At 38.6% G+C, this 19,353-nt stretch overlaps 1 protein-coding gene across 4 annotated transcripts in view; it reads right to left on the minus strand.

Moving 5' to 3' along the window:
* LOC122815796 (protein NLRC3-like) overlaps positions 1-19,353 on the minus strand; it is a 590,699-nt gene that overhangs the window by 453,794 nt on the left and 117,552 nt on the right. For 3 of the 4 annotated variants that reach the window (XM_044088585.1, XM_044088587.1, XM_044088588.1), the window contains 2 exons: positions 15,357-15,447; positions 8,778-9,267 (listed from right to left, as the gene is read on the minus strand). The gene's annotated coding sequence lies outside the window, so the exon portion shown is untranslated. The remainder of the gene's footprint in view (positions 1-8,777; positions 9,268-15,356; positions 15,448-19,353) is intronic. The other variant, XM_044088586.1, reaches the window with a different exon arrangement.

Below are 19,353 nucleotides of genomic sequence, written 5' to 3' on the forward strand. Positions count from 1 at the left end.
TAAATAGGCCTTAAAAAAAATCAAGGAGGCACATTAAATTCCTTATCCAACATTACCATCTAGCAAAGACATAAATACACTTAAAAAATTGTATATAGGAAATCATAACATTACCCCAAATCTGTGAGCTACTGTTGACCAGTGTAGTTCAGGAATCTAGGATGACTTCAGACAATTAACATTTTATAACAATATAATACCCTAAATCTGTGAGCTACTGTTGACCAGGGTAGTTCAGGAATCTAGGATGACCTCAGACGATTAACATTTTATAACAATATAATACCCTAAATCTGTGAGCTACTGTTGACCAGGGTAGTTCAGGAATCTAGGATGACCTCAGACGATCAACAATGAAAATCATTAATTAATTAAACAGTACCCTAAACTAAATAAACTACTGTATGAGTGTGACATTTTAAGAAGTACGTTTAGCGAGAGGGGCTACCCTATGAATTTAACTAATGAGGTTTATAGTGAAACAGCTGATGGTCAGAAGGATAGATTTGCACCCATTCTTGGTATTGAACTCCCTTATTCAGACAGCAATCACAATACAGAGTTCTCAAATTATCTGGTTATGATGGGTGTTAGATACGAGCATGCTTTTGTGATTGAGTTTAATGAGGATACTGGGGTCATTAGAAGTATTATGCAATGAGAATGGCTCAAATTTGCAAGTTTATCTGACCTCTAAGATATTTTTAATACACCATTTAAGTGTATTTTTAGAAAAGGTCTCAACATTAAAGATTTGTTGGAATACATTTGTACTAACCACGGTAAACAGAACAAAGTGGGCACATTTAAATTTGGTTCATGTCCCCAATGCCCCTATATCAGTAACACTGAAGCCATTTTAGTTGAGGCTAGGGGTAGGTATATAGTTAGTAGGACCTACAGTACATGTGATTCCAGTGGAGTGGTATACATTGTCAAGTGTGACAAATGTACAGCATTCTACATGGGAAAGTTAAAAAGAAGAATTTACGTGCATATATATGACATACAGAACAGAAACCAGAGTAGTGCTCTATTTAAGCATACCCTGAATTATTCATCAGCCAAGTTTTTATTTTTTGTTTTAGAAGAAATACCTTTCGATGTTAGGGGGGCTTGTGGGAGATGAAAACTGAATATAGGGAGGTTTATTGGCAAATACTTTTAGAAGCCAATAAACTACCAGGAGTGAACAATACTGTTTCATCTTGCCCCTATTTTAAAATTAAGGGCCGCTAGATTATGAACCCCAATTTATTTTACACAAATTATTTTTGGGTGAATTATTTTAACAATTTTTCACTAGTGCACTGTTTTATAGATTATTATATTGTTATGATTTCCTATATACAAGTTTTAAGTGCATTTATGTCTTTGGTCAGTAGATGGTGATGTTGGATAAGGAATTTGATGTGCCTCCTTGATTTTTAAGATGTATTGTTTTCATAGTTGTTTAAAGTATGTTGTTTAGGATTTTAAATATTGTATTTCAATTGTCCTGTTCTTGATACCTACATTTTTAGCATTTTTAAGTAGGTCAATTTACTTTAAAAGATTTTGGAAGTAGTTTAATTATTTAGTTTAGGGTACTGTTTAATTAATGATTTTCATTGGTGGTTTGTGTTATCGTGGATAGTTTAAAAGGGAAGGTTCACTTAGTTGCAATTCGCATCTGATGAAGTCTTTATGTGTACGAAAACATGGTGATCAGTTAAAGCATTTATGTGCTTTTATTGATTTTATTGTTTTAACCTAGGACAATAAACTAGTTTTCCTGGCAGCATGCCATGGTCCTTCCTAAGGGCTTACGTTCATGGAACATCATAGTATATAAGAGTTGGTGAACTGGCAATTCTCTATTTCAGGACATCAAATGCTCTCTCTGGTGTTGCTCAAACAGCTTTAATTAATATGAAAAAGTATGTGCTGAGTGAAAAATTAGGTTGTTTTCATTATTTTATACATTTTATGTGATTTGGGCTTTATTCCAAACATTTTCATTGTAATTTGAATGTTTCAATCAATATGTCACAGTTTTGGACATTTTGTTTACTTAAAAATATTGTTTAGAGCATTATGTATTCTTTGTTTCATATTTTGTGAATAAGAAATCATTAGAGCAAGTTTTAATATCCAAAATTCGTTTCTGACTTGTTTTGCGAGTTATAGTCCTCTATATTTCTTCAATCTTAACTGAGTGAGTGCCAGTCGGTCTTGAATCTGGAGAAACTGGATCCCATTCTGGCACCATGTCAGTTGTCTCTCTCTAATATAAATGATGCACAGGTGGGATAGTTTATTTATATCTCTTCTGAAGGGTGGCACATGCAGGAGTGCAGCACCCCCTTGGGTTGTACTGCATTGTTAGTAATGGGAAATTAATCCAGGTACCCCAGGTTTAGAATCTAAAACCTTTATGTGGTGGAGGTGCCTGGACAGCATACCTGTAAAAGTGATTGTACCTTTAAGAGATGTCTATAAGGATCTTTCTCAAGCAGAGAAAGAAGGCTGTGTCACTCATCTCTACCTAATATAGATGAAGAACAGGTGGGGTAGTTTCTTTATATGGTTTATTACATAAAAACACATAAGGATGGATAGCAGCATTACAAAACATAAACAAACTGCACAGATATGCATGCTTACATCTCAACAGCTTACTACAAAATGGTAGTCAGGCTCGCTCATACTCAATATTTATACACTTGTGCAAGCCCCTGGAAAGCTTCTTAAAGGCATACATTCACATTGATCTACAGGCTATATGGATGAAATCATGAAAACAAGTGGCTGACATGACGTTGCTTCATGTAGCATGTCTAGGCACTCACAACAGTACACAGTGTGGATTTTTGTGATCTAGGAGATCTCAGAATTAATCACTCCTGCTTCACCTTGACATGACTGATTTAAGCTGGTTATAGCAGAGCTTCAGGATGCCACCCCAATATGTCATTTACTTTATCGGAGTAGCATTCACAGATCACTTAAAGGTGTCCTTTGTAGCATACACCCTAGAAATGCAGAGGGGCTCCACTGGATGAACTGAAGACTATTGACTGGCATGTGAAAGTGTGGGGTATCCTTACCGTTTTACCAAAACCAGGACAAGTGGCTTATAAATAGATATGTAGTGGTCTGCATGGCTATTGGACATACCCTTATTAAAAAAAAACACACAGTATTTTGTAGCACAGAATGACGATAAAAAAAAAATCAGAGCACAACATAGTATTAACAAAAGTAGTGTGCATATTAAGGCATAGCTGCACTGTCTCAAGTGCAGTCATTAAAGGAATGTGACATGATACAATCTCAGTAATACAGGCAAAAGACAGATGGAGGTACTCTTATGATTAACATCCCACTACAACCGAGTTTAGAGTCCATAGCATGTGGTCTCATAACAAGTATTGTACTGAATACAGACATTTAATCTCGATATAATGATAAGTAGTACTGCATTAAGGAATAGCGGTAATATAATACAAGCTATCATAATATTGTAAAGGAGGCTTCCATTGTCTCCGTCTCCATTACTGGCAGTGATAGAGGGTTATCTCATATTCTACTTTATGCAGGTCAATCCCTGTCAAGGGATTTTTATCCTGTGAAAGAACATTAAATGTCCAGAGATTTTTAGGACAAAAGTGTTAAGTTTCCTTTAATAGTTGCATAAAAAGCATTATTTGTCATTTGAAAAACTTAAATAGTGTATGAAACAGCATAAACAAATCAGTTACTTCATGAATATAAGAATAATGGAGCTTGTCTCATTGAAACACTTAGTATATGAAACAGTATAAACAAATCAGTTATTTCATGAATATAAGAATAATGGAGCTTTTCTCCTTGGGCCAATGTTGAAAATTGCTTATTTATGACCCAGTCAGACTTTCCCAGTAAACAAAGGGAAATATATAACATGGACCCTATATGAACTTTGTACTGCACATATTACGTATTTGATATGAATATTTTCTGTTACTAGATTGTACTCTGTGGAGCTTTTCTCCCAAGGCCTCTGCTGAAAATGGGCTATGTTAAGCCCTGTCGGACTTTCCCGTTAAACAAATGAAAATAAATAAATAAATAAATAAGTAGTTCTACAAAAATGAACTTTTACTTTGATAATAAAATGAAGACCAGTCCTTTGCACTAGCTAGGTGTGGATTATCCTGCAAAAATCTCACATTTGCATAAAAACTCCCAACTATGGACACTTGCAGAGGTGTCGAACCTATAGTGACACTGTGTATAATTGAACGAGTGCAGTGTATTTAGTCAGGTGACAGCACACATACAAGAAAATTATGTTTTTATCTTGTGTTGATTTGCCATGGGGACAATGTATTAAAAGAGTATGAGGCAGTAAACAGGGTAGGATAGTAGTTCTGTCACTGCTCTGACATCACTACGATGTGAGTATTTTGGAATGGCAACCATGGTTTGAATGGCATCAAGTAGGACTAATGGTTAGACTGGGAATCAACCACTCATCAGGCATTACAAACCGTTAGAATGAGACAAAAAGTCCACACAGTATCACTTCACCTATTTGTTTACAGATAACCACAGTGGGACCAGACACAAATGCATACAGTTGTAGGCTAGAAAGAGAAAGAAAAGGGCTATAGACCATACGTACAATGCAATAACTCACCAAGGGTGCAGCTTGTATGGTAGGAAATGTACTTGACTAATAGACAAAGGTCAGCCAAAATAAAATATGAAATTAAAGGAATGAACGGGTGTGTCTAATAATGTTTAAACTTAGCATCACTTGTGTTTTTACAAAATTAGAAGCAGCCAGATCATAAAATTCCGGGCACTTGGTTCATATTTAGAAATCAGCAATTTGGGCTAGATAATGAAGATGTGATTTTTACAGAGCTACCAGTGGTTCAGAAAGCCATTATCGCTGGCTAGTACTCAGAGATTAAAAAACAATTTAACATTAACAAAAAGAGAAGACCATTTCTACTACTCTTTGAAACTTGCGTCATTCTTATGCTTTCTACAGAGCAGGTGGCAGCCTTGATATAAACCAGTGAGTGGATGAGGGCGAAACAACAAAAAACAAACTAGTGAAAAGGAACTCTAACAGCTAAAAGCAGAACTCTTTAAACATAAAAAAGTTTATTATATAACTTGACACGCTTTTCGTCACTCTCGTAGAGTAACTTCATCAGAAGTGAAAACTAAATACAAAATAACAGTTTAAAAACCCATCGTCACATGACGTTATAAACCTATCAGCACTACATATTATTTAAACTCATACAGTGTTTAAAAGGTATATCAACAAGAGGATTACTTAAGTTCATCTGTTCGACTATTCAGCCATACCAATAGAAGTTGAACAGAAAAAACATATATCACAAATATATAAAAGGTTCTTAAAAGGTTTTAAAAACTTATCCAAAATAACAACAATACAGATATAAAATATTTGTCATGTACTTAAACTTTTTAACTTTAGTAGGCAGGAAATGTTACAATTTTCATTTAAGTCTGGGTGTGAGAAAGCATCCAAGGCTAGTTGCCATTCTAATTCACCATTCTAATTCACGTTCCTCAAGCAATAAATTACTAGGACCTCCTCTAATGTCTGGCACAATCTGGTCAATAGCTTGAAAGTAACATTTGTGGCCACTACTTAAGGAAAAATGCCTGGCTAAAGCGTTATCACTTTTGTTTTTATCTATAGCATAAATGTGCTTCTAAATTCTTTCACGGAACTTCTAATCAGTTTTACTGACGTAAAACGCCGGACAACTGTTGCACATTGCAATATATATTACTCCCTTGGACTCACAATTTAATTTATATTTAATAGTGAACTTGCTGTTGTTGCCCACTGCAAAAGAATTACCTATCCTAAACATCCTACATGCTCCGCATGTGAACATGCCTACTGGTCTCCCACTAGGCTTAGTAGTCTTACGTTCTAGGAGGTTTTTCAAATTAAGCCCCCTTCTATAAACTATTTTAGGTAAGTTGCCTAGTCTATCTACTATTGGGTTGGCTTTATACAAGAAGGTCCAATTCTTATATAGAATCGTCTTTGCTTGTTCACTATCATTGTTATAAGTTGTGATAAAACACACATTATAAGTGAAATGCTGGTCACCCTGAACATTACCGTCTTGGTCAACATGCCTTACCAGTGTATGGGTGTTAGTAGTTGTTATCTGGTGGGTATTATTGTTGCTCAAAAAGTTATTACTATAGTTGACAAGTTCAGAAAACTCTAATTGAGTAGTCTGACCCACATCTCTCCTTAATAAAAGGGATTTAAAGTAACCGTTATTACGTTTTCGCTGAATTTCCTCAATTAAAGGTTGAACCAAGGTTATTGGATAACCACGTTTTTTGAACATGCCACTCAACAGGTGGCATTCAACAGCAAAATCACTATCCAAAGAACACATTATTGCAGCCTTAATAAGTTAACTCTTCACTATTGATCTTTTTTGTGAGAATGGGTGGCCACTAGTATAGTGCAAGAAAGAATTACAATAAGTAGGTTTCCTAAACATTTTTGAAACCAGTCTCTTATTTACTGAATCTTTAAACAGCTTAATGTCTAAGTAATCTACAGTTTCAGTATTGAAGTTGAATGCAAACTTGAAAAAACTCGTTGTAGAATTAAAGTCGTTCACGAGTTGGTGAGCTTGATTCTCATCACCTCTAAAAATGATAAAGATGTCATCTAAAAATCTAGTATAGTAAATTAAAGAAATATTAATTTCAGGTTTATTAAATATAAACATTTTCTCCCAGTAGGCCATGAATAGGTTTACCAAACTAGCCCCGCATGGTGAACCCATGACGACACCTTGTTTTTGCAGGTAGTATTCACCATCAAACATAAAAAAGTTGTTTGTCAGAATAATATCAATAAGTTCTGTAACTAAATAAATTTCTGATGATGGTGCATTTTTGTCTTTCAGTATAAGGGCAATCCATTCCACGGCCTCCAAATGGGGAATAGAGGTGTACAAGTCAACTACATCAGTAGTCTAGAAGTTATTCTCTAGATTAAATTCCAAGTCATTTAACTTTTGTAAGAAAGACCAAGAGTCTTTACATACTTGGGGTTCAAGTTTCAAATAGGTTCATAGGTTCATACTAGGCTATCTGCCCTAGGGCATTTATAAGCCTAGCCAGAGTGTGTTTGGCTTTCGCCACCCATTTTAAATTAATTTTGCTATGCCCTTTTTTGAGGTTAGTATACTGTGCCTCTGTCTTTTGTAAGATGGAATCAACCAGTTTCGCACAAGGATAAGTTAAAGAGGCTCTGCCATCAATAAGCATCCTCATAGATGGATTAAACTTATCCTTGTGCACTTTAGGGATACCAAACATTACTGGTGTTCTAGGACAGGACATACTGATGTAGTTGTATGCATCAAGATCTATTTTTGCCTCAATAAACAAGTCATTGAAATATCCCCTAATACGTGAGTGTGCTATGTTCATCTCATTAAGTGATGACTTGGAATAAGCATTGTTATTCAAAACTAGCTTCATTTTGTTATTATAATCTGTGGTGTCAAAAATTACCAATCCACCCCCCCCGTCTGGCTTGACTATTCTAACCTGTAAGGAACATAAAAGTTTTAAAGCTTGTGCTTGCTCATAACTAATGTTGTTTCTCCTGTGTGTGCCTGCAGTGTTACATACACGTAGGTGTGTTGTGTGTCTGATATCCAACTCACATACATTCTTAAATAGACTAAGCAAAGGGTGGAGTGGAGGGTTGTAAGTACTTGCTATTTTGAAAATACAATTTGAATCAAATGAATTACCTAAAAGGAGAGTTAAATTTAATTTTCTTACATAACACTTTAAATCAAATAAAGTTTTAGCAATACTCATGTTTCTACTTGGGACAAAAGTATTGCCCCTGGCCAACAGTTCAATTAGTGCTGGCTCGATGGTAATAGAGGAATAGTTATAAATGTTAAAGTCGCCAGCAGTGTTATTTAAGATATCAAGTTTAGTAGTGGTTATTACTCCCTCTTCTGCTATCTCTTGCTCCGATTGTTCCATGTTTTGTTCCTTTGGTTTTGGAAAGGTCGCATTCTTGAAGATGTCCTGGAATTCCTGTCCTTCTGAAAATTCTGCTCTGGCTGGTTATTGTGGTTAAACTGATCATTATTCTGATTATTATGTGACCGAATTCTTTCACTACGTCTTACAACATTAGCATCATTAGTACCCTCACTACTACTATCCATGAGAGGATCAGTGTTGTTCACACCAGTGGTCATAGTGGTAGAATTGACCAAACCATTGGCTTGCCAAATCTGTGACTGTTGTGATCTATGGTACGCTGAACCGTTGTTGTAAGCTGAAAGGTCACGATAAATTTTTTTGATTTTATTACCCTTGAGTCTGTCCAGCAATTGTTCAATGCTGGAAAAGACTCTACTGTAGTCGTACTTGTATCTGACAAAGTCTGTATCTGTATTAATGCCTTTGTCTAGATCGGCTACTTCTTTAAAAATAATGTCAATTTGCAGTGAATAATGTTTAACCATGAGTTCCATAAGTTGAAAGCCTTGTTGGTCAAATAAGGCTACAAGCTCTTAGTGGAAATTCGAGTCTGAAACCAACCCAGTAGGGAATTGATGGTATCGTAGTCCTTTAGGCACTATCTGTACCTGTAAACATTGCTTAAAGTACACCAGTTCAAGCTGTAGTTTTTTTAGTTTAAGTAGTTTATAGTCAAAAAGCTTCAATTTCTCAGAAATAAGTTGTGTACTCACTTGCGGTGTTGAGGTGTCCGTGGCCGGTTGCTCCTGCATCCGGGTGAAGCCCGTAGTGAGCTTCACTGTATCGTTAACCCAATCTAGGAAAGAAGGAGCTCCAATAAGCCCTGAAACACTATTATGGCCCGCGTTGTTATCGGTACCTATTGGAGTAAAATTTACACCCGGCCAAACTTGCTGAGCTGGTGGAATAGAAAACCCACTTGATTGCAATCTATTGTCCTGTGTTGAGTCACAACCAGAAAAATTCTGGTTCAGAATGCATTGGCTTGGTTGGTTAAGACCAGGTGGGTTATTATTGAATCTTAAAACTTCACTTTGTCATTTATCCACAGCGTCAAGCCGGGTTACAATCTGGTCCATACGCTGGGTAAGTGTATTCAACAGCATAGGTATGTCCATAATGTCTGGTTGTTGTTGTAAAGTACCAAACAGGTTCGGGCTGCCCGAGCTGTTAGAAGTTCCTGACGCCATAAAATGATAAGACCTGCGAGTGGATGAAGGCAAAACAACAAAAAACAAACTAGTGAAAAGGAACTCTAACAGCTACAGGTTAAATGTAAAAATGTTTATTATATAACTTGACACGCTTTTCATCATTCTAGTAGAGTAACTTCATCAGAAGTGAAAACTAAATACAAAATAACAGTTTAAAAACCCGGCACTCATCGTCACATGACATTATAAACCTATCAGCCCTACATATTACTTAAACTCATACAGTGTTTAAAAGGTATATCAACAAGAGGATTACTTAAGTTCATCTGTTCGACTATTCAGCCATACCAATAGAAGTTGAACAGAAAAAACATATATCAAAAATATATAAAAAGTTCTTAAAAGGTTTTAAAAACTATCCAAAATAACAACAATACAAATATAAAATATTTGTCATCTACTTAAACTTTTTAAACTTAAACTAATAGTAGATAGACTAGGCAACTTACCTAAAATAGTATATAGAAGGGGGCTTAATTTGAAAAACCTAGAATGTAAGACTACTAAGCCTAGTGGGAGACCAGTAGGCATGTTCACATGCGGAGCATGTAGGATGTGTAAGTACATTAGGATAGGTAATTCTTTCGCACACCCAGGCTTAAATGAAAATTGTAACATTTCCTGCCTACTAAAGTTAAAAAGTTTAAGTAGATGACAAATATTTGATATTTGTATTGTTATTTTGCCCAGTTTTGTCAAAACAGTGCATCCAAGTGGTGTGCTGAAACACTTCTGAGAAAATCTGCATATCTTGTGATACTTATATCACAAAATTTTACAGATATCTCTGTATTCATATTTTTATGTTTTATCATGGAGTTTCAGATCCTTACAGTAAGTAGGTAATTGCTGTCGGGTATTGCTGTTTTTGTTTGACCTTATCTGGAACTGACACAAAAGGTTCATTTACTATTTTAATAAGATAAGTATTAATACATAGGTTCATAGGTGTGTAACTAGGCTAATGGCCCTGGAACCTTTACAAGCCTAGCCCATAGAAGTGCCCTGGCATCATGCAACCCTACATTAGTTCCCAGTGCTTCTATCAAGGAGAGCCACTGGAGTGATCAATGGGGTGAACTTTCTATTACCCATCCACTCATCAATATTTCTCTTGAAGAGGGACAGCAAGGTGCTCTGCTTGACATGTATGGGAAGTCTATTCCAGAGCATGGGCAGTGTCTGGGTGATGATCCTGTCCCTCCAGCATGTTCTGTTGATTGTGGTAATGAGGTTGAGGTCTCTAGAGCGTGTGCTGTGGAAGGATTGGGATTTCTTTAGATGTAGCATTTCTAACAGAGCTAGGTCAGACATGGCTTTGTAAGACAAGTAGAGATCACCTCTAAGTAGGTGATATGAGACAAAGAACAGCTGGAGTCTTTTGAGTCTGTAGGAATTGTGTTTAATGCCTAGGATCCTCTTCGTGAGGTACTTCTGTGCCCTCTCCAGCTGTTGCAGGCATCTAGTGAGGTAAATGCCAAATGGGGCATTATACTCGATGACTGGTCTAATGAGGGAAGAGTAAAGAGAGATGATGACCTCTTTCTTCCTGGATGCAAAACCCTTGGTAATGACATGTGCCACATAGAAAAACTTTCTCACCACAGTGGCAATGTGGTGGTCGAAGGATAGATTACTGTCAACCTACATCCCCAGATCTCTTATAAAGCCTTCAGTGGGCTCCCATCAATGTGGTAATTAGTGGGAACTGAGTGTTTACCAAAGGGGATGATGACGTATTTTTTAGCGAAGGCCATGGTTTCGACACCAATCATTGGTCTCAGTAAGGCCTTTCTGTAGGATGTCTGCATAACTTGGGGAGGTAATAATGGCTCCCAGCTTGCAGTCGTTTGTGAACTTGGTCAGCCAGAGCCCCTTTGTGTTGGCCTGGACTTCTAAGAAGTAGATGCCAACCAGGAGAGGACCCAGGACTGATCTCTGTGGGACTCCACTCATGATTGGTCAGCAGTCTGACTTGGAGTCCACCACCTTCACACTGTGTGTTCTATCTGTGAGCCAATTTGCAACCCACCTAGTGATATAGGGGTTGATGCCTAGTTTGGTGAGTTTATCAATAATTCCTGAGTGAGGAATGGTATCAAAGGCCTTGGCCAGATCAAGGTAGGCTGTATGCACCACCTTACCTTCATCCGCAGCCCTGGTGACTGACTCAAAGAAGTTAACCAGGTTGAGCAGGCATGATCTCCCTTTCAAAGCCAAATTACATGGGGTCTAGAGTTTGGAGATTTCCTATACCTTATCCTATCAGATCCATGATGATGCATGCCACAGCTTTACATATCAGACTCATCAGGCTAATGGGGTGATAACTCCCAGGGACTATAGTTGCGCCTCCTTTATGGAGAGGGATGACTGTAGCAGTGCGTCATTTGATATGGACGAAGCCTGAGGTGAGGCTGTGACTAAACAGGGCACGCAGATGTGGTGCCAGTTCGCTTTGCAGTTCATGTAGAATACAGCCAGGGATATTATTGGGTCCCATGGAAGCTGTATTCTTCGTCTTGGACAATGCAGTTTTAACCTGTGCTGCAGTAATGCTGGGTGCTTGGCATTCTTCTGGTATTGTGATTGGTCCTTTGGGGGGGGGGTGTAAAGTTGGCACTGAATCTGTTGGCCAGTACGTTAGCAATATCTGTTGGCTCAGTATAGGAGGTACCATTCTGCAGTAACTCAGAGAAAATCTGGGTATTGCTGTGAAGGTTATTGATATAACTATAGAAGACTTTGTGATTGTTTTAGTGTCTGCCGCAATTCTGCCTTTATAGCTGATTTTAGAGGATTTGATGAAGGATCTCAACTTTTTGCTGAGGCTAATAAGGGAGTTTTTCCAGTCTTGGGACTTCACCTTTTACTGCAACAGTTTCTTCCTTTTGTTGTAGAGTTTATTAATGGCAGGGAACCACCAGATTGGCTTCCTTTTTTTGGAGGAGAGTGTCTTGGTTCTGTTGGGTATGGCTAGTTCCATGCACTTATGGACATTTTCGTACAGTGCATTGGTGTAAGATTTGGCAGTCATGCAGCTATTTTCTATTGGCATGGGTGCCATGAAGTTAGCCACCTCTGTTTTTAGGAGCCCAAAGTCAGCTTTGGAGAAGTTTTTTCAAGGTGGTTACCCTTGCAGGGGGTTGTGGGTGAGATGTGAATTTCCATGGTGATTAGTTTATAGTCAGATCTGACCACGGAGGGATTGACTATTGGTGTAGAGCAATGGTTGCCCATGTTAGTAATAACCAGGTCAAGGATGTTACTTCTTCTAGTGGGGGTCAGAATGAGCTGGTCCAGGGCATTGGAACTGATGAATTCCAGGAAGCATTGGGTCAGTGTATTGGTGCTTGAGTAGTTTTCCCAGTTGATGGAGGGGTAGTCTCTTAGTATGAGAGTGTTGGGTTGGACCTTGACAGATTCCAGGGTGCTTAAGAACATGGAGTGAGAGTCTAGGGACATGGTTGGGGACCTATAGCAGGCTATGACCTGGATCACTGTCTTACCCAATGTTAGTTGTACCTGAAGTATTTCAGATGCATTATGTTGGGCTACTCGTCTGGAGGTGTGCATATCCTTTATGAATATGGAGACACCACCACCTTTGGAGCTTTGGTCCATGTTTCAGGGCTGAAAGATGTGAAATAAGTTATAGCCTGGTAGTGCAGGGGTGCTTTCTGCTGCTTTAAACCAGGTTTTCGTTACAGGACAAATGTCGATGTTCTCCATTTTGAGGAGTGCTTCGAGCAACTGCATCTTGAGATTTAGACTTCTAGCATTGAGTAGCATGACCCTCAGATTGGATTTATTTATAGCTGTTACAGTGGTAATTTGGTCTTTGGAATACAACCTAAAATGGCACTATAGGGGTGGCAAGAGCCTTAGCCACTACCTGGAAACCCAGGGGTGACAGATGCAGGCCATCTCTGGCAAAGCATCGAGGTCTGTCAATCATGTCATCCAAGCAGACAGATACTGGATCCCCTTAGAGTGACACCAGAAACTTAGCCAGTTGTTTAAGTCAATCACTTTTTGTTTGTACTGTGGGATCCTTCTGGGTGATGGTAGGATACTGCTCAGAGCTAGGGTCATACCTGCCTGGACCACATAATCTGAGAGCTCCACCATGTCTCTTTTCATATAGTCCAGGGAGATGCATCTCAGGTCATTCACACCCATATGGACAATGACCGAGTCATACTATTACTTGTTGTGGAGTGACCTGAGTGCATGTGTTATGTGTTGGATTATGGCACCTGATAGCCAGCTGACTGTTACCTTCTCCTTTTTAACCTAGTGAGTGGGACATCTCTGTGCCTCACTACTGAGTCACCTATGGTTAGTGTATTGGGCATGCTGTTTTGCCTTAGGGTCATTGGTTGAGTGGCACACTGTTTAGGAGAGTTATGTGTCTCATGATTAGTGTTGTGTTGTGGTCGAGTGCGTTTCTGCCCTGGAGGTCTCTGCTGCTTGGGTAGATTTTTATTGATAACCTCAGTGAAGGTGGGTGTGTGGTTTGTGCTTTTATGTGAAGACAGTGCATGTGTGTGTTCTGGAGGGTTATGTGCTCCATGTGCTATGATGCAAGTGTTGACCTTCTCCTCTTGACCAGCTACTCCAGTCTTGGCTGGAGAGTGCATGGCTTCCAGTTTGGGTATATACGTGCAGCTCTCACAAGTCTGAGTGTTGGGAGGCAAGAGGAGAGAGTTATCAGTGTACATAAGGCAGTTGCTACATTGCTTCAGGATGCCCAAGTTCACCAGGTTAATGGAAGAAAGCACAGAGAACTGTCCTTTAGACATGCCTGGAGGGGTAGGCATTAATAATAAGTACTGAAGCTGTTTCCTTGTAGAACGTTTAGTGCTGGTAACACTTTTGTGTGCTACAATAATTGTATAAGAAGTCTGGTAGAGTGCTAAACTAATAAGATAGTAAAAGTGCAGGAGAGGAGAGAACTGGCAGACTTTGGCACCGCTCAGAAGCTTACAAACAGTTCTGGATACAGCAAATCTGTATCTGGACTAGACTAGTTGCAGGAAAGGTGAGAAACAACTGCAGATGTGGGCTTTTAAACCTGAAAGTTGAAAGAGATGGAAAAACTGCTCAACTGGCTAATAAACTACAATTTCTGGGAGCCTAATCCATTTCTGGGATTAGGTTGAGGGGCACACTGTGGAGGTGAGCTATGTGTCCTGTGCTTTGTGCTATGTTGCGGTGGTCGAGTGTGTTTCTGTCTTGGAGGTCTCTGCTGTTTGGGTAAATTTCTATTGAGAGTCTCCACGAAGATGGGTGTGTGGTTTGTGTTTTTATGTGAGAGCTGTGATGGTCAGTGTTCTGGAGGGCTATATGTTTCATGGGGTGTGGTGCAGGTGTTGACCTTCTCCTCTTGACCAGCTAGTCTGGTCTTGGCTGGAGAGTGCATAGCTTCCAATTTGGTGATATAAGTGCATCTCTCACAAGTCTGAGTGTTGAGAGGTCAGAGGAGAGGGTTGTCTGTGTAGATGAGGCAGTTGCTACACTGCTCAGAATGGCCAAGTGCACAAAGTTATTAGGAGAAAGCACAGGGACCTGCCCTTTAATCATGCCAGAAGGGGTGGTCATAACTACTAAATACTGGAGCTATTTCCCTGAAGAACAACTAGTGCTGATGGCACTTAGGTGTGCTATAATAGTTGCTACAAAAACCCGTTGAAGTGCAAAGCGATTAAGCTATTTGAAGTGCAAGAGAGAGAAAGAACTATCAAGATCTAAGGAAAAAACTTAAGAGCAGACTTTCTGGCGCTGCTGCGTGGAGCTTAAACAGGTGCAAACCTGTGCAAACACGGGCTTTTAAACCAGAAAGTTGAAAGGTATGGAAAAACTGGCCAAACGACCAATAAACTACAATTTCTGGCCCAGAAACCACTCCTCTTGTAGTAGATAGGTTATCTAGTGCTTACCACTCCCACTAATAAGCTAGAAGGCTTCCCTCCAACACAGAAAGAATTGCATGCATAAACTTTTTAATCTGATATCAAAAATCCGGGTGATGATAGACATACAGTGGATGACAATATAAAGCATATTTCTGCTTACCTTCCAAAATGGTAAAATGGAGACGATTAAAGTTCATGAATATGTTTCTCAGCTTGTCGTATCCCAGACCTGAGTCATGTTCATGTCGTATCTATGGAAAAGAGAACATGTAACTACACTGTGTTTGATTTACACATACTGGAATGCACACTCAAGACGAAAGTGAAAACAATGTCATTCTGCTGAGTGAAATGTTTACCAGATAGACACTGAGAGCTACAGACTCGCAACCAAAACTCAAACTGCATTGTTTAAATTCATGACATTTTACTTTTGACTTGTAGAATTAAAAGTTTTCACCTGGCCTGTTGACCTCCTTCTTATATCAATGCCCTACTATCAATGACTTTGTCTGTAATTCTACCCTTTGCGGTCTAATTTGATCCCCTGCCACATATGTCTTTCTCCATTAAAGAGAAATAACCTCTTATTGACCAGAACTGGGACTTAGCGGATGTTAGGATAAGACATATGTGAAAAATTGACGGTCTACCAGCTCAGCAAGATAGAATTTTTTAAATAATTCTGTTATTGTAAATAGTAATAGGATCCACAGGGTGGTTTCGCAAATATAAAGAAATATGTTATGTGCTGAACTTCAAAAATGTAACCATAGTGCACCCAGCTGGAAGAAAGCAGAAATGTGTGTAAACTCTATGCCTATGTAATGTATGTTTTCATGGTAGAAAACTAGAACATACAGAGTTAACTGGCAAACTCTTTGAAAATAAGCTGATAAATAAAGAATTTTACGATGTGTTATAAAGCCAGTTTACCTCAAGCTAGGAGACAGGATGTCTGGGCTAGGAAATTCTTTCTATTGTTTTAAGACATAGATAATTACTAGGTTTCACATGTAAAGTGCCTTTTATTGCTGTGACTTCCTGGCAGGTACAAGATCAAAAAGAAATGTTAAATTTTGAGTTCTGTTAGCCTGGGAACTAAATCAGAGAAGTGACAAGTATGATGCAATTTGAAATGACTCGGCAGTAATGTGTATTATCAGTTTAAGGGCTATCTCAGAAAGAAAAAGTATAACATTTTGTATTTTGCTCTGAATCTGACAACTCACCAGCACTTTGCCTTTACTCTGTAAGTAGAATTTAAAACAGTGATTTATCTTAGAGATAGATAGAAATATAGCCAGATTAATCCAGCTGTTTTCTATATTTATGTGAGACTATCCTACAATGTTGTTTTAAAATATTTCTTGTTATTTCTGAACTCTCTAGTTTCACTGTGTTGAATGAATAAGTATGTATTGTGTGTTTATTATTTATTATTAAATATTTTAAACCTTTCAACTGTGGCTGTTTTGTGCAGAGACAATTTAAGCTTGCATAGTACTTGCATGTATTTGGTGATACTGCATAGGCCACTCCTAAATAGCCTTCAAGCCTCAGACACACTTATCAATTGGATAACAGTAACATTGCACAGTAGAATTGGACACCCTTTGGTAAGGTCTTTATAGTAGCTGATAAGAGTAGTTGGTGGCAGGTGGTACTACTGTATAGTCTGGACAGAATGGGGCATAGCTGGAGAAGCTGTGCCAGCCTTCCCCAGGAGTATTTGTGTGTTTGTATATAACTCAAATCTTAAAGTGTGTGTGTGTGTGTGTGTGTGTGTGTGTGTGTGTGTGTGTGTGTGTGTGTGCTCGTGTGTGTGTGTAAAGCGTATGTGCAACGCAGGTCTGACGCGTCAGTGTGTGTGTGTGTGTGTGTGTGTGTGTGTGTGTGTGTGTGTGTGTGTGTGTGTGTGTGTGTGTGTGTGTGTGTGTGTGTGTGTGTGTGTGTCAGCTAACTGGGCAGAGACACTAAGCACTAGTTGGACAGAGAGGGTACTGGAGGGTTTGGCTTGACTACTCAGCTGAGATCTTAGCCCTATAGCTATGTCAGTGGGGAGTCTCATTGGGGATCTGGAGAGCAAGGGAGAAACCAACCCCAGAATGATTGTGATCTCTGTGTGCTCTTAAGGGAAATTGTACTTTACTGTGCGTATACTTGTTATCCTCCCAATGTGGACGCCCCTTACTGTTGCTAGTGGTGAGGATTGAGGCATCATGATTACTGGACCAGTGCACAGGCATTACAACATACATACACTGGCAAGAATCATATGCTGGCCAGCAGAGTTTTACCTAATTAAGCTTATTTTTAACATTTTGCAGAGGTGTAAATGTGGTGCACATGTAAGTGTGCTCCTGTGTGCTATGTTGCTGATCCTACTCACAGATCTTTTAGATTTGCCTATACTTGTGTGGGCCTGCAATCTCCACTGATCACTGGCTTAATAGCATCTAAACCTATACCTTCCCCTCAGGAAAACATTAATCCTTTAGCCACTCTTTTTTTTCTGTGACTGGCATTCTAGCATACACTGTTTGAATTGCTGTAAATGGTCAACTCTCCATCTGCTATGGCAGGATTGCTAAACGTGTAATTGTTAGAAAAATATGTACTTAAACATATACAGAGTGTTAGAAAAATATGTACTTAAACATATACAGAATGCTAGAAAAATATGTACTTAGACATATATAAACTGTTAGAAGAATATGTACGTAAACATATATGTAGTGCAAAGTTTAGAAACAGTATAATATGTAATGCATTTGATTCTATTTAACAATATGGCAGTAGAAATGATCTTGCATGTAATTGCTTGAAACTCAGCTGCAGTGTGGTTAACCTCTGACCCTGGCAGTAGCCAGCTCAGCAAGCTTATGTCTTTCAGTAATTATAATCTGCTGGGTTAGAGAGAAATAAATATGTATGCATGTATATCTTTCTTCCTTCCACCGAGAAGGATGGCCTTGTGAACACTATCAGAGATAGTGTGCAGCTGCTACCAGAGAGACAAAGGAACGTATTAAGAGATAAACTGACCATTGTATGCGAACTAATCTAAAACCTTGAAAGAAGCAGCATTTACAGGAAGACATTGTAATTAACCAGGTGCCTTACAAGGCTGTGTTATTCTCATGGGAAAGTTTTTAAAAAGCATTACCTAAACATCTTCTTATGAATGAAGTATTATGGACTATAGTGATGTAAATGCCCTGTGACTGACTACATCAGTAAGGTGGGCAAAAGCTGATTGCAAATGGTATATAATTGAGGGTATTTCCTGTATAGAGCCAGTCAAAACTCTATACTTGTTTTTGTATAGTTTTTTGCCTCCTAATGTACATTAGTAAAGCAATATTGTTTGAACCTGAGCATCCTGTGTTATTGACTGTCATTTTGAAAAGCCTAATGATTTTTACAGTCTGATTTTAACAATTTATTTGACATTTTGGTCCTTCTAAAGCTGGAATTCCCTTGGTAAGCTGCAGGTCAGAGTGCATGGGTGGTAATAAATCTGCGCAGGAGAAGCTGCAAAAATGGTTCTTCTTAAAGTGAAAAGACCTCCGACTGAATTGTTGTGTGTAAAGAGGCTGTCCACTTTCTGATCTGTGGCTGAAAAGCGGAAAACTGGGCCCCAAGAAGAAAAATATGCAGTCATAAACGGGAGGCTCAGGTAAGAAAAATTTCCCTCTTTGTCTTTGTTTTAGATCAGGGACCAGGTTACACTGTACTGTTATTGAGATTTGTGATAGCAGGACGAGAACGTATTGAAGTACTGTACGTTTGGTCATAGATCAGGGAAAAAAAACAAAGCAAAGTAAACAGTCATTCTAGACACTACTGTGGATACAGGGAAGAAGATACCACGTGGTACAAGAGAAGGGTTACGTAACAGTCTTTTTTTTTAAGACATGGGAAATCAGTGCACTGAGAGATCACGAGATCCGCCCCTAACGGATAATGTGAAGTATATGCAATTGCAGCAAGCAGATAATGTGAGATATTTTGCAAAATGTGTTAACAAATATGAATTTGATAGTAAACTAGATAAACTTTCACTAGTTAAACTCCTTAAACAGCTTAAATCTGATGCAGGAGGTCAGGCAAAAAAGCAGCACCAACTAGGCATACCTCAAGCACACAGGTGG

This window comes from Protopterus annectens, chromosome 11.part0, assembly GCF_019279795.1.
Source record: "Protopterus annectens isolate FY-2018-M chromosome 11.part0, PAN1.0, whole genome shotgun sequence".
Taxonomy (NCBI): domain Eukaryota; kingdom Metazoa; phylum Chordata; order Ceratodontiformes; family Protopteridae; genus Protopterus; species Protopterus annectens.